The 27,506-nt window shown below is 43.7% G+C and overlaps 1 protein-coding gene and 1 long non-coding RNA gene across 2 annotated transcripts in view; one reads left to right on the top strand and one right to left on the bottom strand.

Annotated features, from left to right (window-relative positions):
- The window catches only part of LOC137841826 (myosin heavy chain, skeletal muscle, adult-like), a 79,762-nt gene that overhangs the window by 23,295 nt on the left and 28,961 nt on the right, over positions 1–27,506 (top strand). The gene's annotated exons all lie outside the window — the stretch shown is intronic.
- The window catches only part of LOC137841845 (uncharacterized), a 17,999-nt gene continuing 10,316 nt past the window's right edge, over positions 19,824–27,506 (bottom strand). Inside the window, exon 2 of the long non-coding RNA XR_011088785.1 lies at positions 19,824–21,224. This is a non-coding gene — a long non-coding RNA (uncharacterized lncRNA). The remainder of the gene's footprint in view (positions 21,225–27,506) is intronic.

Genomic DNA, 27,506 nt, shown 5'->3' with positions numbered 1-27,506 from the left:
CAGTCAGCATTGTGGAAAACACTGTCTATAACCTGTTACCCTGATTTATTTAATCAAAATCAAATATCAAGAAATATAAACATTGTTTCTGGGATGTCAGAGGAGCCTTTCTACCCACTAAATCAAGGATAAACCCTTTGCAGGCCAACAAAGAAAGCTTAGCTTGCATTGCAGCAGAAAGATTTGCATTATTTATCTGGAAGAGCCCAGTGCCACCAAGACAGAACTCCCAAAAATATGGGGAAAAAAAAAAAACAAACAAAAAACAAAACAGGAACCAGTTTTCTTCCCATCCCAAATCTTTTCTTCACACATGAGTTATGGAGAGCAGAACAGCAAATATCCCCAAGCTAGCATCTCTGTACTATTCCTTGGGACAGAATTCCCAGGGATTAATTCTTCAGAGTAAGCAACCAAGAGATAAAAATGTACTTCAAAACATATATAACAATCAGAGACAACCAATGACATGTAGGCCATCTAATTGGAAGCAGGGGTATCCTGGTCAATGAATGTCTTAGAAGTGCAGAGACTGGTAAATCTAAAGGCATCAGATATAAAAAATCACCATCAAGGTGAATTGCACCTGAAGAAAGATAATTAGGGGCTGCTCAGACAAGCAATTCTGGTATGCTTCTGTACCCAACATCCACAGCAGCATGCTAAAGTTCACCTTGCTTGAGTGAGAGAGTTACACTAGGTGATTTCCACAGGTATCTTCCAATCTCAACTTTTCTGAGATTCTACATGGAATAAAAAATGTTCCAAAAAATTGGACAAGCAAAATGAATACTTGAAAGAATCAAAGACCAGGAACTGGTGTAAAAGTTAAAGGTTCAGAAAGGTATACTAGTAATAGCAACGTTGATAGCCCATTTCCTCTTCAACGTAACAAAGAACATAGACTAAAAGATGTCTATGTTCTCTGTTGTAATTAGACTTACATCATAATAATTGTTGAAAAGGGAAATATTTTACTTAATTTTTGCAAAGAAATGGAGATCAGTCATGACCAGCCAGACAAGCCTCATGCTGGCATCTAGGAATTTCTACTGTTCTGAAAAGAAAATATTTGAGAATTTAATGAAGTTTTTGCTTGAGTTGTTTCTGTGACTCAGAAGAATTCTTGACCAGAAAAGAGTACTTCTTTGTTATGTATGTATCTTTTATAAGTCAAATAACTACTTACTAACTACCTAGGTATCTTCTCCACCTGCACTTATACCTGGGGGAACGGTGTATCTAAACATGTCTTAGTTTGTCTTGTCTAAATTTAGCATGATTTTGATCATGGGATGGTCTGGATTGTCTACATGATAGTGGACCTCCTGGTGCTTGATGGGATGAGCCTTTCTCAAAGGGGGAAAAGAATTTTTGATTATGACTTAGTAAGGCCCATTGAAAGAGCTTTAAACTAGACTTGAAGAGGTTAAAAGGATAAAATCAGGCTTGACAGTGATAAGCTATGGGATGGCATGCCAAGGGTTGAAGAATCATAGAATATCCTGAGTTGGAAGGGGCCCATAAGGATCATCGAGTCCAACTTCTGGCACCACACAGGTCTACCCAAAAGTTTAGACCATGTCACTAAGTGCACAGTCCAAATGCTTCTTAAACTCCAACAGGCTTGGTGCAGTGACTACTTCACTGGGGAGCCTGTTCCAGTGTGCGACCACCCTCTCAATGAAGAACCTCTTCCTGATGTCTAGCCTAAACCTCCCCTGCCTCAGCTTGACACTATTCCCGTAGGTCCTATCAGTGGTGACTAAGGAGAATAGATCAGTGCCTGCCCCTCCACTCAATTTTACATCCTTTTTCTACTGTAGTGACCAGAACTTCACACAGTACTCAAGGTGAGGCTGTACGAGCGCAGAGTAGAGCGGGACAATCACCTCCCTTGACCGACTAGCAATGTTGTGCTTGATGCATCCCATTATATGGTTGGCCCTGCTGGCTGCCAGGGCATGCTGCTGGCTCATATTCAACTTGCTGTCAACCACAACTCCCAGATCCCTCTCTGCAGAGCTGCCCTTCAGCATCTTGTCGCCCAGTCTGTATGTATAGCCAGGGTTGCCCCATCCCAGGTGCAGGATCCGGCACTTGCCTTTGTTAAAGTTCATGCGGTTGGTGATCGCCCAGCTCTCCAGTCTGTCCATATCTCTCTGCAAGGCCTTTTGCACCCTCAACAGAGTCCACAATTCCTTCAAGTTTAGTGTCATCGGCAAATTTGCTCAAAACACATTTTAGTCCTATATCCAAATAGTTTATAAAGACATTGAAGAGGACTGGCCCTAAAATGGAGCCTTGGGGGACCCCACCAGTGACCATCCACCAGCTTGATGTGGCCACATTTACCACAACCTTTTGAGCCCTGCCCATCAGCCAATTGTTCACCCATCGGATGATGTTTTTGATTAGCTACATGCTGGACATCTTGTCCAGTATGATCCTATGGGAGACTGTGTCAAAGAATGGTTTGTTAGTTAAGTCATCCTGTCATCTCCATGAGGTACAGGATACACTAGAGAATATTTGAAATGTGCATGGGTGAAGTGGTGATTGGCTGACATCTTGGCCACTGTGGCCAAGAAGTAGATGAGTTTAAACACTTTCCTGGGAAGAGAAAAAATGCCAGCAAAACTTCAGTCCTGGATATGGAGGGAGCAGACTGCTCAGGGAACTAGTTAGTAAGGTCCCCGGGAAACTGCTTTTGAAGGTATTGGGTGCCATCAGTGCTGGTCACTTTTAAGAGCTATATCTTTAGAACACAGGAGCAGATGATTCCAAAACTTCAGAATTCAAGCAGGCAGGGAAGAAGGCTGCCTTGGCTGAGCAGGGATCTTCTAGAGCTTAGGTGGAAAAGGAAAGTGTATGGACATTAGAAGCAAAGTCAGGTAACAATGGAGGACTACAGAGATGCTGTTTGCCAGCATTGGGAGAAAATTAATGTTGCCAAGGCTCAATTAGAGTTGAAGCTGGCCAGTACAACAAAAAGGTATTTTTAAATTATGTTAACAACAAAAAGAGGACCAGAGATAATATTGATCTATTACTTGATGAAGTTGGGCACCTCACAAATACAGAAGTAGATAAAGAAGGAATGGTTGATGTCTTCTTTGCTTCTGTCTGTAACACAGATGATGATGGGCCCTAGGACTCCTGGAGCCCTGAGTTAGAGGACCATGACTGCGGAAATCACAAACTCCCAGCCAACTATGAACTTGTGTGGTATTTGCTGCTCTATCTGAATGCACTTATGCCTATGGAGCCCCATGATTCATCTGACCACAAGACCTCTCTCCATTATTTTGCAACCATCTTGGGAATTTGGAGAGGTCCCTGTCAACTGGAAGCTGGCAAAGTTGTCCCAGTTTTCAAGAAGAGCAAGAAAGAAGACCTTGGTAGTTACAGGCCTGTCAGTCTCAACTCAGTACCTGGTAAATTATGCAGAAGATAATTCTGGGAGTTACTGAAAAACACTTGAAAGGCAATGCCGTCATTGGTCATAGCCAACATTAGTTCATGGGGGGAAAGTCCTAACAAACTCAATGTCGTTTTATGACAAGATTACCATCTCCTTGACCAAGGGAAGCCAGCAGACAGGGTCTTTTCACTTTCAGAAAAGCTTTCAGTGTGTGTTTCTCACAGTATCCTTCTGGACAAAATATCCAGCATACAGCTAGACAAGTACACAGTATAATGGGTAAACAATTAGCTGACAAGTTGGCCTCAAGAAGTTGTGGTAAATGGGGTTACATCAGGTTGGCAGCCAGTCAGTCACAAGTGGGGTTCTACAGGGCTCCATTTTAGGGCCAGTTCTCTTTAATGTTTTCATAAACTACCTGGATGCAGGACACAAATGCATACTAAGTTTGCAGATGACACTAAATTAGGAGGAACTGTTGACTCCCTCAAGGGTAGAGAGGCCTTAAAGAGAAATTGTGACAGCTGAGAGGGCTTGTCAATCAACACTGGCATGAAATTGTACAAGAGTAAGTGTTGGATTCTGCACCTGGGACAGGACAATCCTGGATGTACGTACAGACTGGGGGACGAGAAGCTGGAGAACAACCCCACAGAAAGGAATCTGGGTGTTTGGCTGACAGCAAATTGAATATGAGTCAACAGTGTGCCCTGGCAGTCAACAGGGCCAGCCGTATCCTGGGGTGCATCAAGCACAGTGTAACTAGCTGGCTGGGGGAAGTGATTGTCCCACTCCAGGCTAGTGCATCCCCAACTTGAGTACTGTGTACAGTTTTAGGCACTGCACTGTATTAAGGATACGAAACTATTACAGAGCACCCAAAGGAGGGCATTCAAGGCCTTGCTGGATGCGGCTCTGGGCAGCCTGCTCTAGTGGCTGGCAATCCTGCCCAGAGTAGGGGGGTTGAAACTGGGTGATCTTCAAGGACCTTTATAACCCAGGCTATTCTATGATTCTATGATTCTATAACCTGCTGGTCACTCATCTTTTGAGGCAGCCCAGGCCACAGTTGGTCTTCTGGGCTGCAAGCATGCACTGCCGACTCATGTCGAGCTTTTCATACATCAGAAATCCAAAATCCTTCTCTGAAAGGCTGATCTCAATGAGTTCTTCTTCTAGTCTGTACTTACATCTGGGATTGCCCCAGTCTACGTACAGCACCCTGCATTTAAACTTGTTGAACCTCATCAGGTTTATGTGGGCCCACTTCTCAAGCCTGTCCAGGTGCCTTTGGATGGCATCCATTCCTTCTATTGTATCATCAGCACCACTCAGCTTGATGTCATCTGCAAACTTGTTGAGGGTGCACTCGATCCCACTGTCTATGTCAATGATGAAAATATTAAACAGTAGAAGTCCCAGGACGGACCATTGTGGTACACCACTTCTCATCGTTCTCATCCCACTTGGACTTACATCCATTGATCACCATTTTCTGGGTGTGACCTTCAAGCCAGCTCCTTATCGACTGAATGGTCCACCCATAAGATCCATATCTCTCCAATTTGGAGACCAGGATGCCGTGTGGCACTGTGTCAAAAGCCTTGCAGAAGTCCAGGTAGATGACATCAATAAGTCTTCCTTAGTCAACTGATGCAGTCACTCCATCGTAGAAAGCTACCACATTGTTCAGGCACAATTTACCCTTGGTGAAGCCATGCTGCCTGTCTTGGGTCACCTCCTTGTCTTGCATGTGCCTCAACACTGCTTCCAGGAGAATCTTTTCCATAATCTTGCCAGGAACAGAGGTGAGGCTCACCAGTCTGTAGTTCCCTGGGTCCTCCTTTCTACCCTTTTTAAAAAAGGGACTGATGTTTCCCTTTTTCCAGTCACCAGGGACTTCACCTGACTGCCAGGATTTTTCAAATAGGTTGGAGAGAGGTTTGGCAAATACATCAGCCAATTCCTTCAGGACCCTGGAATACATGCCATCAGGCCCCGTAGACTCATATGTGTTTATTTTCATCGGGTGGTCTTGAACCTGCTATTCACTTACAGTGGGCGGGACTTTGCTCCCCCAGCCTTCCTCTACAGGTTTAAGGAAATGAAAGACATGGGAAGCCTGACTATCAGTGAAGATTGAGGCAAAGAAGTTGCTGAGTACTTTAGCCTTCTCCAAGTCTGTCAGTGCCAGTTCACTCTTCTCATCCATCAGAGGGGGTACACTCTCGTTGGCCTTTCTTTTTCTGAGCAATGTACCTAGAATCCCTTCCTGTTATTCTTTTCATCCCTTGCCAAGTGTATTGGGTCTGGCTGGAATGTTAACTTTCCCAGCAGCAGCCCATACAGTGCCGTACTCTGTACTTGTAGCTGGAACAGCAGTGTTATCACACCAGTGTTGTGTCTGCTTCTGAGCAGCAGTGGCACAGTATTAGGCCTTTCTCTAACTCTCCTAGGGGGTGGGCAAAAGGTGAGGAGAGAAACATCACTAGGGCAGCTGGCCTAAACCAATCAAAGGGATATTCCATACCATGTGATGTCACACTCAGCAATAAAAGGTGGAAACAGGAAGAAGAGGGGAGGGGTGGGCTCTCGTTTGGAAGACGTTGGTCCTCCTCTCGAACACCGGCTGCGTGCGTTGAGGCCTTGCTTCAAGGACGTGGTCAATCATCGCTCATTTGTGGGAAGTAGAGAGTAATTTCTTTCCTCTGCACTTCCATATAGCCTTCATTTATTTTGTTTGTTTGTTTTCCTCCCTTCTTTTTATTTTCCTTTTTTTTCCCCTCCCTTTCCCCTTTCCCTTTTTATTTTCCCCTTAGTTAAATTGTTAGTTCATGGTAGTCTTTATTTAATTATTATAATTATTTCCCTTTAATTAAATTATCCTTATCTCAACCCGTGAGTTGTTCTTTGCTTTACTTCTCCCCCTCCTCATCTAAAGGAGGGGGAGTGAGAGAGCGGTTGTGGGGTTTAGCTGCCCAGTACGGTAAAACCACCACACCAAGCTCTGTTCCGTCTGTGCCTTGGCTTTTCTTATCCCATCCCTGTACATCTGGACCACATCCCTGTAATCTTCCCAGGCCACATGTCCCTACTTCCACTGCCTGTACATTTCTTTCTTGCACCTCAGTTTGACCAGCAGGTTCTTGCTCAGCCATCCTGGTTGTCTGTCCTCCTTGCCTACTTTTTTATGTAGAGGGATGGAGCATTCTTGTACTCTAAGGAAAACATGCTTAAAGAGTCTCCAGCTCTTTGCCAGGTCTGTATTCCTCAAGATCGCAAACTCAACCAGAGTGTGGTCACTGCAGCTCAGACTGCTTCCAATCTTGACCTCTTTAATGAGCTCTTCCATGTTGGTGAGCACCAGGTAAAGTAAAGCTTCTGCTCTGGTTGGTTTGTCTAGTACCTGGACCTGGAAGTTATCCTCAGTGTACTCTAGGAATCTTCTGGATTGCTCACAACCTGCTGTGTAGTTTCCTCAGTAGACATCCAGGTGGTTGAAGTCCCCTATCAGGATAAGAGCGTGTGAGTGTGATGCTTCTTGTAGCTGAAGCAAGAATGCCTCATCTACAGGCTGCCCTTGATCAGGTGGCCTGTAGTAGACCCTGAACACAAGCTGTCCTTTATTGGTGCGGTCCTTAACTCTCACCCATAAACTCTCAACCTGTCTGTGGTTGTTTCTCAGAGACATTTCTTCACAATTTCTTCACAGACAATCTCTTCCCTAGTGTAGAGGGCAATACCCCCTCTATTCCTTGTCTGTCTATCTCTATATCTCTCTATAGCCATCTATTCTAATGTTCCAGTTATATGATCCACCCCACCAAGTGTCTGTGATAGCAATCAGATCATATTTATCTAATTGCACCATGGTTTTGGGCTAATAAACTGTTGTTAGGAAAATGAAAAAGCCTAGCATGCTGAGAATGGCAATAAACAGGCAAGATAGTCCGTGAACAGACGAAGGGGAACTTAGGGTTATTAAGTGATGAGGGGAAGGAGGAGGCTTAGCTGGCGGGCCTGAGTAGGACAGACAGAGCCACTGGTCCTGATGCTTGAAATGGACCTATGGACAGAGTAAAAGGTTGATTAATTTTGTTCACAGAGGATCTTGGCGTAGTGTAACAGCCTCTTCCTCTTGTTATGAGGGTGAGGCATGCATCACCCCCTTCTCACTGTGATATTTCTTCAGAATTGCTGGAGGCTAACTCTTCTTACAGCATGGCACACCTGCCACAGCACTGGCCTTAGCTTGTGGGTTGTGGAAAAGAGTGCAGACTTCTTCCATCCAGTGCTAAAGCTTCGCTTTAGGCATTTGAGGAAGGGAACTAAATTTTTTAAGAAACTGCCCAGACTGAAGATTTGTCTGCCATAGAGTTGGTTGCATAGGCAGGAAGAAGATAGTGGGCTTGTTTGGCATTCTCATTCAGAACATGCAATTCACCATGAAACGATGCTTGGTTTCTATAGAAGTCACTTTTTATATATGTACATTAACAGATATAAAAGATCTCCATCCACTGTTGATAGCTGCTATACCTCTTGCATTCTAAACTTTTGTTTAAGTCCATGAATGGTTGTGTTAAGGATTTTCCTTACTGTGTAAAAACCTTAGATTAAACTTGGAGTAGATTCTGTATATCCTTTCTCTTAATCTTATTGAATGAGTCATCATCACTTAATATGAGATGATTATCTTGCACTCAGACACTTAAGAAAAACATGCTTAAAGAGTCTCCAGCTCTGCTCAGCTCCTTTGTCCCTAAGGACAGTGTTCCAGGGGATCTCAGCTACTAGGTCTTTAAATAGCTTGAACTTTCTTCTTCAGAAGTTCAGGGCCCTGACTTTGCTCTTTGCCAGGTCTGTATTCCTCAAGATCACAAACTCAACCAGAGTGTGGTCACTGTGGCCCAGACTGCCTCCAGTCCTGACCTCTTTAATGAGCTCTTCCATGTTGGTGAGCACCAGGTAAAGTAAAGCTTTACTGGAATTTATCCTCAAAACATTCCAGGAATCTTCTGGATTGCTCACAGCCTACTGTGTAGTTTTCCCAGCAGACATCCAGGTAGTTGACACCCCCCATCAGGATAAAAGCATGTGAGTGCTGCAAGAATGCCTCATCTACAGGCTCCCCTTGATCAGGCGGCCTGTGGTAGACCCCAACCACAAGCTGTCCTTTATTGGTGCGGTCCTTAACTCTCACCCATAAGCCCTCAACATATCTGTGGCTGTTTCTCAAAGGCAACTCTTCCCAATCAATTCCTTCCCTAGTGTAGAGGACAACACCCCTTCCCTTCCTTCCTTGTCTATCCCTTCTGAAGAGTTTGTAGGTCTCTATTCAAATGTTCCAATTATGTGATCCATCCCACCGTGTTTTGGTGATAGCAATCAGGTCATATTTGTCTAATTGCACCATGGTTTCCATTTCCTCTTGCTTGTTTCCCATGCCGCATACATTGGTTATAACACATCTAGTTTAAAGCCCTCCTGATAAGCCCAGCCAGCTTACTGCCCAGAACTCTCTTGCCCCTCCTGGACAGCTGTGCTCCATCCTGTGTCAGCATGCCTGGTCCTTCAAAAGCACTTCCATGGTCATAGAACCCAAAACCTTGGGCATGGCCCCAGCCACTCAGCCAATCATTCACTTGGCCTGTTCATCTCCTTCTTCCTGGGTCCCAGTCACCAACTGGCAGGACAGAGGAGAACACTACTTACACTCCCAATGCCTTTGACATCTTTCCAAGGGACATAAAATCCTTTTTGATATTGATCCTACTTGAAAAAGTAGGAAGGGGTTGATTTTGATATTGATATTGATTTTGATATTGATCCTACTTGAAAAAGTAGGAGGGCATGGTAGTCTTTGGGACCCACCAGACTCGGTAGCCTCTTTGTAATATCATGAATATTGGCCCCAGGCAGGCAGCAAACCTCTCTGGAGAGATTGTACAGATGGCAAATGAGAGCCTCAGTGCCTCTCAGAGGAGTCTCCAATGACTAACACCCTTCGCGCCTTCTTTGTGGCACTGTTGTTTTTTTGGGGGGAAAGACTGAGCCAACTTTATGTGGTCATCCTTTCTGAGTTCCCTGTGGTTGGTCTTTCTGAGGTCTTCACTAGTTCTCCCAGAGTCTCCACTCTCCTGCCTTAGAACCTCGTATCTATTGTGCAGGGGCACTTCAGGGGCGGGGGGAGACTCCTCTTCCGTCTGCGATCGGAGACAAGGGTCCAGTCTCCCTTGTCCTGTGAGTCTTTCAAATGTTCTTGTTTTGGGCTGCAAGCTTGTTTCCCTAACTCTTGCCTGGACATAAGGCAGGGCTGTTGCTTGGACCGTGCCAGCATGTAATACCATTTGTCAATCTCCTGCTCAGATTTCTCAATGCTACACTGCCTGGTGAGCTCCTCGCAAATGAGCCACCTGTTTAAAGAGCTCATCCAGCTGGGCACACTTACACCTATAACACCCTCTTCTGCCTTCACACCCTAGGAGGACCTCCCTAGATGAAACTAGGATTGGAGCTCCCCAGAACTGAGGGTCTGGGCCTCTCTTTCAATCCTCGGGAGGTCTGTTTGAGTGGAGGCATCTGCCTGGGGAGGCTGCAGCCCACCCCTCTGGGTTTCAGCCACAGGCCAGCAGGCTCAGCGGATGGACACCATTCTTCCCAGAACATATACGTGACTGACCTTGCTCGACCTCTGTGCTTGCCCTGCCTGTGCGAATTGCCCTGACTGACAGACCATGCCCCATTTGCCCATGGTGTTCACCATGCTCCCCAGGGGTTGCCTTTGTATGGCAGGGAGTGGGCTTCTGGCTCTGCCTGTGCCTCAACAGCTGCCCTTGGAAGGGCTGCTGGGTCATAGTAGATCCTTCATTCACCTTGAATGGCCTCAATGCAGGAAAAAACGTTGCCCACCTTGATCCCCTGCTCCGCTGCAGAATACGTCTGCACTGGAGCTGATCACCTCAGTGACTCTTTCCATGGGGTTTCTCTCCAGCCTCTCATCCATCACCCAGTCTGTACATTCCAGAGTTCCTAGGATATAGTTGGCCCTTTTGGCTGCCAGAGTATGTTCGCTCATACTCAACTGGCCATTAACAACAACAACAACAAAACAGATTCCTCATGCTTTGACTAAAAGATTGAGAAGTGTCTATCTCTGGAGGTATTTAAAACTTACTAGAGCTTCCTTCTCTATTTGGCTCTGCTTTGAGCAGAAGAGTTGTAATAGATAATCCTCTGATGTCCCTTATAACTTCAATAATTATATGATTCTATGATTCTACATTGTTTTCTTTCACTTAATATTACAGAGGGCAACAAGTTCAATTATGTGAAGTGTTACTGGGCACTAGTGATAATATTTGATATCTGGAAACCAGTCCTGTGTAGTACCAGAAGTACTGAAAGTAGTTGGAGCCATCACACTTTCTTCCATTAACACAGAGTAACAGGAAAGAGATAATGTGAAGTCTTAAGTTTATAGTCCATAATTTTTTGTTTATTTTTTTGTTTAAACTGTTGAAAAGGTTGAGGTCTATTCCTGTTTGCTGAAGGTCAAAGACTCTAATCATACCTTGAGGGATTTAAAATTAGCCATAATCAATTCCATTTATGCTGGATGATGTTAGAAAGAATAGGAAATGGATAATATGTATTTATTTTACAGCAATCATAAAATATTTTAATGTTTTTATTTATTTATTAGTAAGCATCTGTCATACACTGTTTTTGCACAAAACATTGATATTGTAGGCATTTTTATATAGTAAAACTCTGCAGACTTTTAAAATAAAATTATCTATCAAATTTTCTGCTATAAATGACACATTCAAGAAACACACAAAATTCCAACACATTGCACTGTACAGAACTCCACTAAACACCCAGTATAGTCTGGTGGATTATCAGGATCAAAATGGAACATTAATAGAGGTGGAATGGAAAATTAATTTATCCCCACCTTGTGATTTGCTGCCATACATGGAGGACAGGAGTCACTTTGCTTTGACACACTATTTCTGGAGGCAGGCTGCCTGTCAGCTGGTAAGTGCTGATGCAAAGGTAACTGATCTTGGGAAAAACATGGGTCCATAAATGGCATAAAGGAACATCTCAGAGAGAAAGTTTAAAATAGATGCATCTGATACCTTGTTTATACTGCATAGACATTCAAGTTACAAAGAAAGTATTTTTCCTTGAGAGACTTCTTCAGTTCTGTAAGACTTCTTAGTGAAACTGTGTTAGTAATCTGATGCACAGATTAGCACATCTGATGCACCCAGTGTTTCTCAGTCCTGAATTGTAATTTAAGACTTGGTAATGGCAGTTTTATGATTTATTTATTTATTTATTATTTGTTTTGTTTTGTTTTATTTCATTGAGGGGAATGTTCACCTTGGCACATGCTGCTGGAGCTCCTTCAAAATCAAGAGAGTAAGTAGCATGAACAGATAGATATTAGTTAAGCAGTGATGAGTGGAAATTTGAAAACTTTGCAAGGAAAGTGTAATTAAGAGGAAAGAATGCAGGTGAACCTCTGGGAAAAGACTGAAAGAAAGATCTACCAGCCCTGAACATATTTTGTGTTTTTCTATCCACCTTACCATGCCCGTTGCCTGAGTACCTGAATGCCTGTCTCACTGAGTGGAGAGAATGCATTGGTAAAGACATCTGGTTCCTGAATCTCTGCTTTATCCTGGTGCTGCAGAAGGGACAGGCAGTCAGGCTGTATCTGGTGCCTCCTCACACCTTAAGTACCTATGCGACATGGGACTAAAATAAATGGTTAAAAATAAAGGAAGAGAAAGTAGGGGTACACATGGGAGCTGGAAGGACATATAGTGCTTAGGACAGTCTTTAGAGAGCTGAGAGAATGAGAGAATCTGTGCATACTATTTTGGCCTGAAGGAGTGTATACTGTGCAGAAATGGCTTGGGGAATTTTGAGTGGGATGGAAAACACTGTCAGATCACTAAATAAATTGATTTAGGAATAAAGAAATACATACCTTTAAGTAAGTTGAGCATTACAGCTGATGCTGAGCAATAAAGGCTTTCTCATGCTACTTCAGCCTAGCTTTCCTCTTACTCATCAGAATATTTTACTCTTCATTTGGTGCAATTTATTGTTTACCCTCAATTTGGATAGTTTGCGTTCAGCCTTGTGGAATTGCATCTGTTGTCTGTGGTGATGATTTAAGTTTATTTTTTTATTGTCCCTTTTTCAGTTTCAGCACTGCCTTCTAGCATATTTGCAGCCAGCTAGGACCACCAGAAAAATGACTATGAAAACTGTGATTTATCACCCATGTGTTAATGGCAGTGCTCATCTCAGAGTCAGGTGTCAAGAGTTGGACTTGATGATCCTTAAGGGTCCCTTCCAACTCAGGATATTCTATGATTCTATGATTCTATGATTGCCATGCAATGCAGTACGTTCTTCTAATTTGACACTGACCTGTTGATGACAACTCTTTCAGAAACATTTTACCATTTTTACCTCAAAGTTAATTTCCCCAATTTATGACTTTTAAGAAAATAACAAGACTTCTCAAAACTTTTGCTAAAATTATTTACTGATTTTCTTGTATCTTGAGAGCCTTTTAACTTGTCACAAAACACTTAGGCATGGTTTATTTTTGACAGATCAATATGGGCTATTACTCAATATGCAAGTAGGCAAACATTGTCACCAGTCAATCATGTTATTATTGGACTTATTGGAACCTAGAATTAACTGGATCCTGTAATTTCACAAACGGAGAAAGACCCGGGAATAAACCTTTCAGTTTCAACAAAGAGCTGATGAAAACAGTAGAAGGGCAAGATGTTCTACAGACTGAATGACAGTGTAGCAAAACCAGGTTTGAGAATATTTCAATTCAATGAAATGTTGCAAGGTCTGAGAACATTTGCATATATATTAAAATATCAGATCATGTTCTAAAAGCAATTTTGGGATGTCCTTTCAAATAGGAATGTGATACTTAAGCTGGGGATAATGACAAATGCTATTAAGTATGCAAGGAATCCTTCCCAGAGGGCAGGGAGACAATGACATGAAATGTCTGACTAAGCACTTTTTGGCCAGTGAAAAGCCAAGAGACAGAATAAAAAATCACAAAGACTTAGTCTCTGTTCTTCTCCATCAGGTGATAAAGGAGCACATGGAACAACAGATGCAAAGAGATGTGTAGGAAAAGTTGAGAAGGGTTTGGAAGAAGTCAGAATTTTAAATTCTAAAACAATTTTAAAGAATAAAAATTTGCTGAGATGACAGTACTTCAGAATGCCTTCCAAGGATGAAACCTATGTTAGGTAATTTCTTATTGATTGATTGATTGATTTCCATAGCTGGAGACAATAAATATATGGATATTTAAAAGAATAGGAACTAAAACCAAAGTCCCTCTTTCCTTTTTGAGTGCCTCTGAATTCTTCATTTCTGGCCTGTGACTTCTTCATGCCTGTGGCTCCAGGTGAAAGACCGCAACTACTATCAGTGTGCCACTTCTGCTGCCTGTGCTGAACTCCAAAACATTGATCTGATCCCTTCCAAACAGAGAGGCTACATGTATGTATGCTATTTTGTGCTCATGTGCTCTGATGAATCTATCAAACCAGGAGTAATAGTATAATAGAATCATAGAATCATTAAGGTTGGAAGACACCTTTACAATATCACCCACTAAACCATGTTCCTTAGCACCAGGTCCAACCTTTCCTTGAACACCCCCAGGGATGGTGATGCCACCACTTCCCTGGCTACACACACACACAAATGCAATAGCTGTACTGAAGAATGGGGAAAAATAAATTAATCCTCAACAGTGATCTCAATAAAACCTGTGTTTATGAAACAATTCAGAAAGATTTGCTTAACTAGAGCAAGTGCTGGTTGCAGTTATTAAAGTGGTCACGAGAACAGATTAACTAGTTTATGATAAGTGATTGGAAAGGCTTGGCTTGTTCAGTGTAGCAAGGTGAAGTTGATACAAGGTGGACTGATTCATATAACTCCTGAGAAGAAAAAACAAAGAGGAAAAAGATGTCTTTAAGCTGAGGGAAAATGTTGGCAGTAGAATGAATGAATGAATTATGTAAATTAGCCATAAGTGAATTTATTCTGAGAATTAGAGATACATTTCTGATCCTCAAACATATGCTGGATATATATGCCAAGAGTTTTAAAGGTAAACAAATAAACTTTAAAGAAACATAGAACTGGAAAACACCATCAAATTCTGTTCACTGTAGTGGTAAGCATCATATCAAAAATTCTCCATACCTGTTTCTCCATTCCTTCACTATAACTGTTAGTAATCTGGGACTTGATGAGATTGTGTGACATGTTGATTGACAGAGACACAGAAACTCTCACTGGGATGGACCCTAGTTTTGAGTTCCTGTCCATCTGCTTTTCAAATGACAACATTCTTACGTCTAATTTTAAGCTCAATTTCTTTTTGGTCCCAGTTAGACTGTAAGGAGTGTGGTGTCCTGCAAAACTTATCAGAATTTTTCACAGTGTCATGAATAACAAATGAATGGCAGGGGTAGTTGGTAAATTTCTCTGCATGGCCAGATTTATAGACCACAAACTGTATTATTGTTACGTAGACAAATAAATATGCCAAAATGATGTCTCAGCAATAGCTGCAATAGCTGAGTGTGTAAATCACAAAAATCATTTAACAAAAGCTTTCACAACATGTCAAACATTTCCCACCCCTTAGGGAGAAAACTGCTAGGTGAAGATGCCTTCTAAATGCTGAATTTATAAATGGGTTGGCAATATTGTACTGACTGCCAATAACTTTTCCTCTGTTCTTAAATGGCTGATGTGATGACCTCTTTCTATAATTACCATGGCACATCATTACACTTTTGACCTTCTATATTTTTTGTTTGTTTGTTTTTAATAATAAGTCAATTCATAGAGCTTTCCTTTTCTTTATTTGTTATATTAGCAGGAGATTACCGCCGCCTCTATTCTCTGGCACCCACCTGCATTCTGTTCTGGATGAGCTGTTTGATGGAGGTTATGCAATATCATACTACAGAAATACTTTATTCATGCCACATTTTACTCACTGATCATCACTACAAGTGGAATCACATTCTGCCTGTACATGCCTACCACCCTGTTGGCCTGTATCAGCAGAGCCCCGAATACACTGCAGAAGCCAAACTTCCTTGTTATGCAGATAATCCACTGTTTAGTAGACCCCATGCCATGCCGGCTGTTCACAAACTATCCAAGCAGCCATTCAATGTGCAGATTATTTCATGTCAGCAAGTCCTTTGCTGCAGGACTGCCTCTGCCAGGACTGCCTCATGGACAACTCAACTGAGGACATGTCAGAACAGTTTCCCTGGTGAAAGTAGACTGATGAAAGCCCAGAACCTTCCCTTAAGCCAAATGCAGGCTATATTGACCCACAACAGCGTTGTTCTATCATGGCAGCTGACCAGAAATTTTATGCAGAATGGAAAATACTGTCAAACTGACAGAGGGTCAGTCATGCTCTCATACTCTGGAGAAGGTGTGTGACATGAACTACACCCCACTGGAGCAACAGTGTAGTTTTAAGACTCCTCTCCATCACAGTTTTCCCTTCCATCTGTACCTACCCTTAAGCAGAAGCAGATCTGCTTGGCCCTGCTCTGCTCCTATGTTGGGTGAGCTGTGCTGCCTCTGACCAGCTGAGACAGTGAGGTCCCAGGCTTTCCAACTCCTTCTTATTCAATGCATCTGGGGTGACCGCAGAAGAGAGCACAGAATGCTAGCTCAGCAAAGCCTGGTTCTTTCCTTCACACTGATGTATGATGTAGGGATGGCTTTCCCAAATCACACCCCACTCACTGTCTCCTTTTCCTAAAAGCTTTGGGAACTGCTTTTGGTAATGCTGTAATGGTGGGAGGGCAGGACACATCAAAACACACAGCACATTGCTGCATGAAATCCTCTGTGATCAAATTCATGAAACTCCCTGTCAACTTTGCTGAGTTAGTGCCTGTTACAATCTTTGACATCAAAGGGGGGGGGGGGGGGGGGGGGGGGGGAAGGTGGGAGATGACAAAGAAGCTGCTACAAAGATTTATTGGGGCACTCATGTTGTGACCAACCCATGATGATCCTCATTCCCTAAGGAACTCTGATGCCACATAAGAGACCCCCTTCCAAGTAAACTCCATGGAGACATAGACAAGGAGGACATTTCTTCCACCTCACTTCAGTTGCCAAAGAAGGAACTGACTCCACACCACCATGCAAAACCAGGAGCAGAGAAATCTCTCTAGCAAGAAGTCTCACCATACTAGCCCACGGAAGTTTTCACCCTGTCATGCACCAATCTTTTGTTGTTTTTTGTTTATTTGTTTGGTTTCATTTTTAATGAAAGAGAGTTGTGAGCACTTGAATTTGTCAATTTACATGGCAATAAGTGAGGACTGAGAAGAGGAAACAGGGTAGGAAAAGGACTATGAGATTCCTGTTCAGAAACATGAATCATGTCTGTCTCAGGAAAATGTTGCCACTCTACATTCATGCAGAATTTTCTTCCAAGGAAGACTACAGTCTCCACACAGCCAGCCCAGAAGGAGAATGTAAGAACTCTATAAATAGTGCATGGAAAATGTGGGTGTACTTGTATTTTTCTATGTGTGCAACTCCACGAATATAGAGAAACTTACCACTCTAGATGAACTCATGTTGCCTAGAATTGTATAAATCCTTACATTATTATAGGCATGGATTGTATTTTCTGTCCTGCTGACAGAGTCAAATGCTATGTTCATTACGGAGAGATCTCTAACCTTCCTCTCAAATTTTGAAGAATGAAGAACAATCTCCATTTTGTTGAAACCCAGTCCTAAGGAGTGATACTAACATCCATAAACATAACTGTCTGGGCTAGGATCCTTAGGGATGTTCCATTGATGGAACTGCTCAGGCCAAGGAATAGTGCAGATATCCATATCAAATCAGATGTCATTTGGCTCTTCCAAATCAGTAAAATAAAGTTTGGGAAGATACTTGCACAATTCATGAATGTTGAATATGAACAACTTTTGGTCTCATTTCAGCCTGCAACAGGATCATAACAATAGATGATCCTGAGAAGAGGTTGTCAGCCCCAGAATGTCTCCACCATTAGAACCATCCTTTGGAGATGATTTGGTATAATAGAATAAACAAATTGTGGTTAATCTGCATAGCTTCTTACCATCAGCAGAGTGGATGCTGAATGTTTACATTTGTTCAGAAAGCTGCCACACAAATTCATGAGGAAGACCCAGATGCAGATGCCTGACACACACATACACCCAACAAAGACATTGAGATCAGTGTGTACCTGAGCCAGGAGCCACTGGGGAATGGGGCAGTGCTCAGGGGAAGCATCATCAAATTTCCTTGTTCATATACTTGCCATCCCTTCTCTGCCTCATGCACCAGCAAGGCTCTCAGCCACTGTCAGAGAGCTTCCACATCCTGACAGGTCTGTCATCCACAGATATCACACAACAGCAATACAGGCAGGGTCCTTCTCGGGGCCTGCACCTGGCAAAGAGGCCATGTCATGAAGAGCTTGAAGCCCAGGTGCTGTTGCTGCTGTACCAGGACAGCTGCTGATCCCTGGGATGGGGATGCCCTTCCACTTGCAAGGGCCAGGCAGTCCAAGCACAGGAAGCCTCAGACACTGCTGCTGTCCATGGCTCCAGGTTGAGTGCGTGCCCAAGAGGTGAAGGACTTCATCCCTGTATCCCTCTTCTGCTGGGCCACAGCCTCAGGCACTCACTGGGTTCAGACACTGAGGTGTGACTGCAGCAGAGATGGGCCTCCAGAGGGCTGAGTGAATCCGACTCGTGGGGTGCCATGGGCAGTGGGGACACAATGAGTACTTAAACACAGGTGTTACCAGAGCTTTTTACAGAATCAGTAGTTCTCCCCTGATAGTTTCCAAAGTACTACAGCTTTTGGACTCAGCATTGCCATGTCTGTCTGGGAACCCCACAGCGTGATTTACAATGACGTTCTGAACTCTTGGTTTCAAAGTACTGTACTCCAACCAGCTATATTGGCTGTATTCAAAACAGATGCTCAAGGATTATGTTATCAGCATTTCCTAACTGCTATGAAATTTGGTGTCTGTCTCTTGTTCAAAGTAATTCCAAGAGGTAAATTTACTTAATGGTGGAGTCCATCTTGTTTTTCCACCTCAGGTTTCCTATTGCACTTCTTTCTCACAATGTTTGTTCTATCAAATGACACTAATGCCCCACTGATACCCAGTAAACTCAAATGGGAAGCTTCTCCTATTGTCTCTTCTGCCAGTGTGAGCCCAGTCTCTAACACCTCTTTTGTAGATGAGCTCCTGATGGGATGTCTCCACACATTCCAGCTCTAGTCAGTAAAAGAATTTAATATATTCTCTGCTAGGTTACAGGAAGTTCCTGGTACCAGATTTTTTCCTTCTCTTGACAAGGAAACAACTCAAAATGCAACATCTGTGAAGCATAGCAGACAGGGACTCGTGGTTTCAGAGCAATACACAGATATATTGCAGCTTTATTATTATTATATGTGTGTGTTATCTCCAGTTAAATACCTGGCAGTCAGGCATTTAACCAGAAGAGACAGGTTGGTACTGATCTGCTCCATTTGCACATGGAGACAAGACTGACCTATGATGCCTGTGTGTGAGGATGAAGCAGCAAGTTACACCTTTGGGCATGATGGATGACAGTGAAGTAGAAAAGGTGTTGGGAAAGAGAGAGGGAGATATCCAGGATAATCTCCCTTATGGCATCTGTAGGGAGCCGAGAGGTAAATCAGTTAAAAGCATTGACTTGTGGAACTGACTTGTGGTGAAACAGGTATCACTAGCACCTTCTTGTCTGCACCAAAAGTTACTGACTGCCATACAGTATTGCTTTTAACAGTAATATGTTTTGCCTTGAAGAAGTTATAGAGATGTTAGTCATTGAATACAGAACAATGATAGTTTTCCTCAATTTCTCCAAGACAAAGAAGGACCTATGGAGCTGGAGACTCATCTCTGGCACCATGCTTCTTTTCCTTTACTTTATGGGGGGGCATATTCTGACTGAAGGAGCAGAGAGCTCGAGGGTACTTCCAAGGGTGAATACTTCTGGACCACCAACTTAGAGCAAAATATCCCTTCCTCTGCTGCAATGTCTCCTTCCTTAAGGGCATGCAGTATAGAAGTGTTGGTGGGAAAGGATCTCTGGAGGCCTCCAGTCTGATCTCTTTGAAGCAGATGCATTGCCAGCAGTATATCACTGTATCAAACATGGTCTTTCTTATCTAAAATTCAAAAACCTTCATAAATAGAGGTCCCTATTTTTTCTTTTTCTTTTATTTATTTATTTATTTATTTATTTATTTATTTATTTATTTATTTATTGCCTCTGGGCAGGTTGCTGCCAAGCTGTACTCTCTCCTAGTAGAAACATTCTTCCTAAAGTGAGTCTGACCCACACAATGTTATATACCCTTGTTATATCATCTACTCCTGCCGAGTTTGGATCTCCCACTTTTATAGCTGCCCTTCAGGTAGTTGTAGGCTGCCATTAGATCATCCCTTCACTTCTTCATCAGGCTAAATAAACCCAGGTAGATGTTTATTAGCCTGACTAATCTGCTCTAGGTTGGTCACCAACTTTGTAGCCCTTTACTGGACGCTCTGCAGTTTTTCCATGTCCCTCTTGAAATGCAGAGCCCAAAATGTGACACTGTATTCCAGATGGGGCTGTACCAGCCACAAGGACAGAAAGGTCAATACCTTCCTTCAATCTGTTGGACACCCTGTTGCTTTCCTCACAGTGAGAAATCACTGCCAGCTTGCATTCAAACTAGCATCTTCCCAAACCCCCATATGCATTCCAGCATAGCCAATCCTAAGACACTTCTCAGTTCCTAGAGGTTATACTGCCCCAGATGGAAAATTTTGTACTTCTCCTTACTAAGTTTCATGATTGGTGTGGCTCTCAGCTTTATCAAGGTCCCACTAGATTTGTCCCACTCTTCCATTTGTGATGTTCAGCCACTTCCCCTAGACTGATATTATCTGCAGATTTTCCAAGGGTATATTCTGTGTTGTGACTCACGGTGTTAAGAAGATTTTGAAAGATAAGGGACCCAGTGTGAACCTCACAGGAACCGTTCTGCTTAACAGCTGCCAGCCAGCTACTAATTAGCTGCTGATTGCTACCCCTTGAACAGACCAGAAAATTTTAAAACTTCACAGTAAACTACTTGTCTGGCACATACTTCCTCAGCTGCAGACAAGATATCTGCAAAATACACTGTAAAAAATCCTTACCGATTTACACAGAACCTAAAGTTGTTTTGCATGGTATTTCACAAGGTGCATTACATTCACCATTCTCCCCTCATCCACATGCTTATGTCAGCTGAAGAAAAATTTCCAGTTCATGAGATGAATGGCACCAAGACAAAAACACACAAGGGGGAAGTTCCTAATGGGACATAGACCTTGCTATGACTCACGATCTCTCAGTCACAGAACAAGGGGGAGGGGAATCTATATCTTCAGGGTTGGCAGAGAGTGAGGCAGCTGCCTGACCTTCATCTCAAGAGGAATCTATTTTCAGCATGCCTGAATCCCCTCTCCTCCACAGGAATGTCAGCAATGCAGTGCCTTGCCTACTCTGCATTACTGTGCAGTACAGGCTATATACAGGGAGTCCTCTCACTCCGTCTCTTCTGTTTCGATTGTGCTGTGCTTTGCTTCCAGTGTCAGGGGACTGCAGTCCTGCAGAGATGGAAACAGGAATGGTAGAAATTTAAGATGCTTTTCATTTTTGTATCAAGATACTGTTCACTCTTCCAGAAGTTCTTTCCCTTCCCAGGGACAGGTATCTTTGTGGCAGCTCAAAACCTTTCTACAGTAAGGCTATGCTAAACTAGTAAATTAAACATGTCCAGGAACTTGGGCCAGCTGGCATGGGACTGCTTATGCTTATTGAAGTAAAATATTTCTGTATGAAGAATGGTGAGCCTGGATGCAGACTGTGTATTGGTAATGATCCAAGAAAATGCCAAATGTCCATTTATGTTTTTGAATCTACTTAGGAGAGTGGCAGTTGGCACAGATCAAAAGATTGGCAGGGAATACTCTAATATTTTATCAGTATATGATTGCCTTCTTGTAGCTGCAAATGTTCCCTGACAAAGTGGAAGATAATAGGAAAAGACAGCATGAGCCAAAGTTTTCTCCAGTGTAACTCACCAGTGTCTATGGACTTAGAGAACACAAGAATGTGTACTTGGTTTTATAGACTTATTTGTAAGAAACTTATAGGCCTGCATGTCAGGAAGCATAAATTAATCATTAGTGGGAGAAAGATCATCTTCATGAAAGAAAAAAAGGTGCAGCCAAATATGATCACCAGATATAATCACCTCGAGTACTGTGTTCAGTTTTGGGCCCCTCGCTACAAGAAGGACATGGAGGTGCTTGAGCGGGTCCAAAGAAGGGCGACAAAGCTGGTGAGGGGCCTGGAGAACATGTCCTATGAGGAGCGGCTGAAGGAGCTGGGCTTGTTCAGCCTGGAGAAGAGGAGGCTCAGGGGCGACCTTATCGCTCTCTACAGATACCTTAAAGGAGGCTGTAGTGAGGTGGGGGTTGGCCTGTTCTCCCACGTGCCTGGTGACAGGACGAAGGGGAATGGGCTAAAGTTGCGCCAAGGGAGTTTTAGGTTAGATGTTAGGAAGAACTTCTTTACTGAAAGGGTTGTTAGGCACTGGAACGGGCTGCCCAGGGAGGTGGTGGAGTCACCATCCCTGGAAGTCTTTAAAAGATGTTTAGATGTAGAGCTTAGGGATATGGTTTAGTGGGGACTGTTAGTGTTAGGTTAGAGGTTGGACTCGATGATCTAGAGGTCTCTTCCAACCTAGAGATTCTGTGATTCTGTGTGATATGAGTAGCTCAAAACCCTTTAGGGGACACTCCTGTGGGTGACTGAACATGAGTATTTGCATTTTTTTTATTCTGACAGGACAGTCCAAGACTTTTTCTTTGATTTCACTATGATTTCTCAACTACAAGGAAATAAAGATGTGATATCTGTATCCATAGTTTCAGTGACACAGAAGCCCTTCATATCCAGCATTTTTCAATGACGTTCATCTGTTGCTCCTCTTCATCTTTGATTTCTACAGGTGTAGTCAGAATTAATTTTCCCTGGTCACCTTGCATTGAAAACTTGAATTTAATATGTAGTCTAATTTCCTTGCTATAAAGGTATGTAAAGGTCTGCTCCTCTAAGAGTATCTGGTCAAGGACCTTATCCAATGCAACAAGGGTTAGTAAGAAGGGGAGGCGTAGATGGGAACCAAACCTGGCCAGTCACACTAATCAATGAGGGCGTGTGAGAATGTGGGAATAGTTATTCCAGTAGCATATCTGATTGATCCAGTAGCATCCTGTGACTAGCGGTGTTCCACAAGGGTAGGAGCTGGGTCCGGTCTTCTTCAACATCTTCATTGACAACCTTGATGAGGGAATAGTGTCCACCCTCAGCAAGTACACCGATGACATAGAGCTGGGAGGAGTGGCTGATATGCCGGAAGGCTGTGCTGCCATTCAGCAAGACATGGACCAGCTGGAGAGATGGGAAGGAGGAAACCAAATGAGGTTTAATAAGAGCAAGTGTAGAGTCCTTCACCTGGGAAGGAACAACCACACATGTCAGTAAAGGTTGGGGGATGACCTGCTGGAGAGAAGCTTTGAGGAGAAAGACCTGGGGATTCTGGTGGACAACAGGTTGACCATGAGCCAGCAGTGTGCCCTCAAGGCCAAGAGGGCCAATGGGATCCTGGTGTGCATTAAAAGGAGCATGGCCAGCACATCAAGGGAGGTGATCCTCCCCCTCTACTCTGCCCTGGTCAGGCCTCCCCTGGAGTACTGTGTCCAGTTCTGGGCTCCCCGGTACAAAAAAGACAGGGATCTCCTGGAAAGAGTCCAGAAGAGGGCCACAAATATGATATGGGGCCTGGCATCTTCCCTATGAAGAAAGGCTGAGAGACCTGGGTCCGTTCAGCCTGGAGAAAAGAAGACTGAGAGGGGATCTCATCAATGTGTATAAATACCTGCGGTGTGTGAGACAGAGGGGTTTGGCCAACCTCTTTTCAGTGGTTTGCGGGGACAGGACAAGGGGTAATGGCCACAAGATAGAGCACAGGAAGTTCCACACGAACATGCGAAAGAACTTCTTCATGGTGAGGGTGACGGAGCACTGGAACAGGCTGCCCAGGGAGATTGTGGAGTCTCCTTCTCTGGAGATATTCAAGGCCTGTCTGGGCGCCTACCTGGGTAGCCTGCTCTAAGGAACCTGCGCTAACAGGGGGTTGGATCCAATGATCTTTCGAGGTCTCTTCCAACCCCTTCAATTCTGTGATTCTGTGGTTCTGTGATACCTGATTAGCTAGGAGACAACGATGACAAACAAACACACTCAGTTGTACTAATTGATAAAGAAAGATATAACGTGGAAGTGTTGAAATGAGCTAAGTTGTAAGAGCAAAGATTTCTGGATGGGGATGATAAGAAGAAAAGAAAGGAGAGCAATAAGAAAAAATGTTGAGAAACAGACCAGACAAAGCAAAAATGGAGATGATGTCATGAAAGAAACTTTACAGTTAAACTAGTTGCTGAACTGTCAGACTACAGGAGCCACTTCCAAGATCAACTTTGCAACCTTGCAGCTGATAAGATAGGAGTGCACAGGTGGGGTGGGAGTGCTGCAGGAAACTGTAGAGCTCTGCAAAACCATGAGGGGTGTGTAGGAGTGTGAGAAATATTTCAATGATTTTCTCAGACAGTCTTCTGATAACTTATTTTATTCGTGATTGCAGTGGAGACAGGAGCACACAGTAAAAGTCTATCATAACCTATTGCCTCCCCTGTTTCCTCATTGGCTGAGTGCTACAGGTTCACAAGTTACTTGATACCTTTCTGTACCGTATATGTACAATTTTATTTGACCAACCATTAATTTATTCTTTTCCTTTTTTTTTTTTTTTTTTAACTCCTTCTCTAATGACTAGAGAGCCCATTTTTGTTTTTACCGATTTTGCACTGCTCATATTTTGGGAAAGTGGGACCTTCCACTTATCTGCTTAACATACTCCCCACTGCTATTCTACTGTCTTGCCTGCACAATCACTTTTGAATATTCAAGGTTAGTGTAATTTTCCACTACAGAAGCACCTTATATTGCAAAAACACAACTTTGTTTCTCACAGGGGGAAGAGGAGCAGGAGGAACAAAAAAAAGGGGAGGGGGGTGTAATCAGAAAAAGGTTTTAAAGACCTGGTCAAGTGTAAAATGGGGCCAAATACTACACTTGTCTGGCTAAGGCCTGCACCTGATCACAATGGTCTGTCCTATCTTTTTATATATTTTCTTATTAAATCTTTTCTCAGCTTTCTCTCTGTATTCACACTCTGTCCCATTTGTATGTGTGCTGCAAGGACAAAGTGCCAGCTATTGGTGAGACTTGGATGTGGGTCTGTAAAGATTGGTGAGAGATCCTGGAGTCAGGCCAGGTGAGCAGGCACCCCAGCCTGTGGTGCTGACTGTGTGAGTAAATGGAGTAACTCGATGCCAGCTACTGGAGCGAATAGGGTCTTCTGCTCACAGCCACTGGGGCAGGAGTATTGTGTGTTCCCAAACCAGCTGGGTGAGGTGGAGGGCTGGCACGAGTGAGGTGTGTGCCTGGTTCTGTACTGGCAGCTGGAACAGGGCTGTGAAGCATAGCCTGTGTGCCTGGTGCTGGCTGCTGGGGGGCTGAGTGCCTTTATCTTCCCCAAACCTTGTGGGGGGGAGGGAAGGGAGGACAGAATTGTGCATGTGCATTCACCAGCAAACTCCAAGGTGAACCAGTCAGCACGTTCAGAGTTCAGTGGGGCCTGAGGTACAGTCTAGGATATCAGGAGAGTGGAGTGTCCATGCTGGTACATCCAGCGGGATTTTCAAATGTGGGATGCATATGGGATGAGTGTGTGAGAGCTGTATGTTTGCAGCAAGCACCAGGTGGGATCGGCTGATGAGGAGGAAACTTCTAAAGCAGTTAAGGGGGCCTGGGATCTGGGCAGGGATGCTGGATGGACAAATGGGCCATGCCAATACTCAAGGGAGAGTGCTGTATGTGTGCCTGCACTAGTCACCTCCTGCCTCTGCCAGCCAGTCATAACGAAGGGGATTCATCTGTCTGTGTCTATATTTTAGGTGAGTACTGTGTGTCTCTGGGATACGTGCTCAGCTATGTTACCACATGAACCTGCAAAGTGGCATCCATTTTCCCCAGAATATCAGGTAAAGAATTTTCTCTCTTAATACATTTTTTCCAGATAAAGGCAGAAGACAAATGGCAAATTTAAAAAATAAACAATTAGCATGTTTATTTTGATTTTTTTCAGTTCGGCAAATTTAACATCAGCAAAAGCATTCCTTTAAAATGGGAAATAAACTGTGGGATATCATGGGATGGGGTGTTCAACTATGACCTGGAAGACCAAGATGACTAGATTTGCAAGTACTGATTAATGAAGGTCCTCCTAAAAAACTAAGGCACTAAAATGTATTTTTATAGTGAAAGATTTTCTAGTATGGTGGGATGTTATTTGCTCAGGAGAGCAAGCTTTGGCCTCATCAGGGATCTACCTGGAAGAATCCCATGGGATTGGGATGGGCAGGAAGGAGGTTCAAGACAGCTGGTCAATATTCAAGCATCACTTCCTCTAAGTTCAAAATCGCTGCATCCCTATGAGTAAGAAGGCAAGCAAAGAGATCAGGAGACCTGTGTGGATGAGCACAGAGCTCCTAGCAAAGCTAAAACACAAGAAGGCAGTTTACAGCGTGTGGAAAAAGGGACAGACCATTTGGGATAAATGTGTCAGAGTATGCAGGGATGCAACAAGGAAGGCCAAGGCTCATTTGAAATTAATTTTGGTAAATCTGAAAACTAGCAAATCAGTAAATTTGGATAAAGGAGTACTTTCTCTCGGTCAAAGAGGATCAGGTCAGAGATCATTTAAGCAAACTTGATATCCACAAAAAATGCCTGGAAAAGTGATGGAACAGGTCATCCTGGAGGCTATCTCCAAGCAGGTGCTGGGTAATAAGGTGAATGGGAGCAGTCAGCATGGACTGGGGAAATCATGCTTAATCAATCTGATAGCACTCTATGATAAGACAACTACCTGGGTAGATGAGGGGAGAGCAGTGGATCTGGTCTACCTTGACTTCAGCAACGTTTTTGACACTGTCTCCCATAACATCCTCATAGACAAACTCAGGAAGTGTGGCCTAGATGAGTGGATGGTGAGGTGGATTAGCAATTGGCAGATGGCAGAGCTCAGAGGGCTGTGATCAGCAGAGCTGAGTCTAGTTCATGTGACCTATAGCTAGCAGTGTCCCCCAGGGCTCAGTCCTGTTCAACCTATTCATCAACAAACTGGATGATGGAACAGAGTGCACCCCTAGCAAGTCTGCAGATGACACAAAGCCCTGAGGAGTGGCTGATACCCCAGAGGGCTGTGCACTGATCAGAGGGATCTGGACTGTCTGGAGAGATGGGCCTAGAGGAACCTCATGAAGTTCAACAAGGGCAAGTGCAGGGTTCTGCACCCAGGGAGGAACAACCCCAAGCACCAGTACAGTCTGGGGGCTGACCTGCTGGGTAACAGCTCTGCAGAGAGGGATCTGAGAGTCCTGGTGGACAGCAGGCTGACCAATGTGCCCTTGTGGCCTGCTTAGCCTGGAGAAGAGAAGACAGGGGAGACTGCATGAATGTGTATAAATACCTGAGGGGCAGGAGTTGAGAGGATGGAGCTGACCTCTTTTCAGTTGTGCCCAGTAACAGGATGAGAGGCAATGGGCAAAAACTGAAGCACAGGTGGTTCGGGCTCGATATGAGGAGACATTTCTTTATTGGGAGGGTGACAGAGCAGTACAGCAGGTTACGCAGAGAGGCTGTGAAGTCTCCTCTGGAGATATTCAAAACCTGCCTGGATGCTATCTTGCACAATG

This window comes from Anas acuta, chromosome 18 (assembly GCF_963932015.1).
Source record: "Anas acuta chromosome 18, bAnaAcu1.1, whole genome shotgun sequence".
Classification (NCBI taxonomy): Eukaryota; Metazoa; Chordata; class Aves; order Anseriformes; family Anatidae; genus Anas; species Anas acuta.
This window is presented reverse-complemented; position numbering and strand designations above follow the sequence as displayed.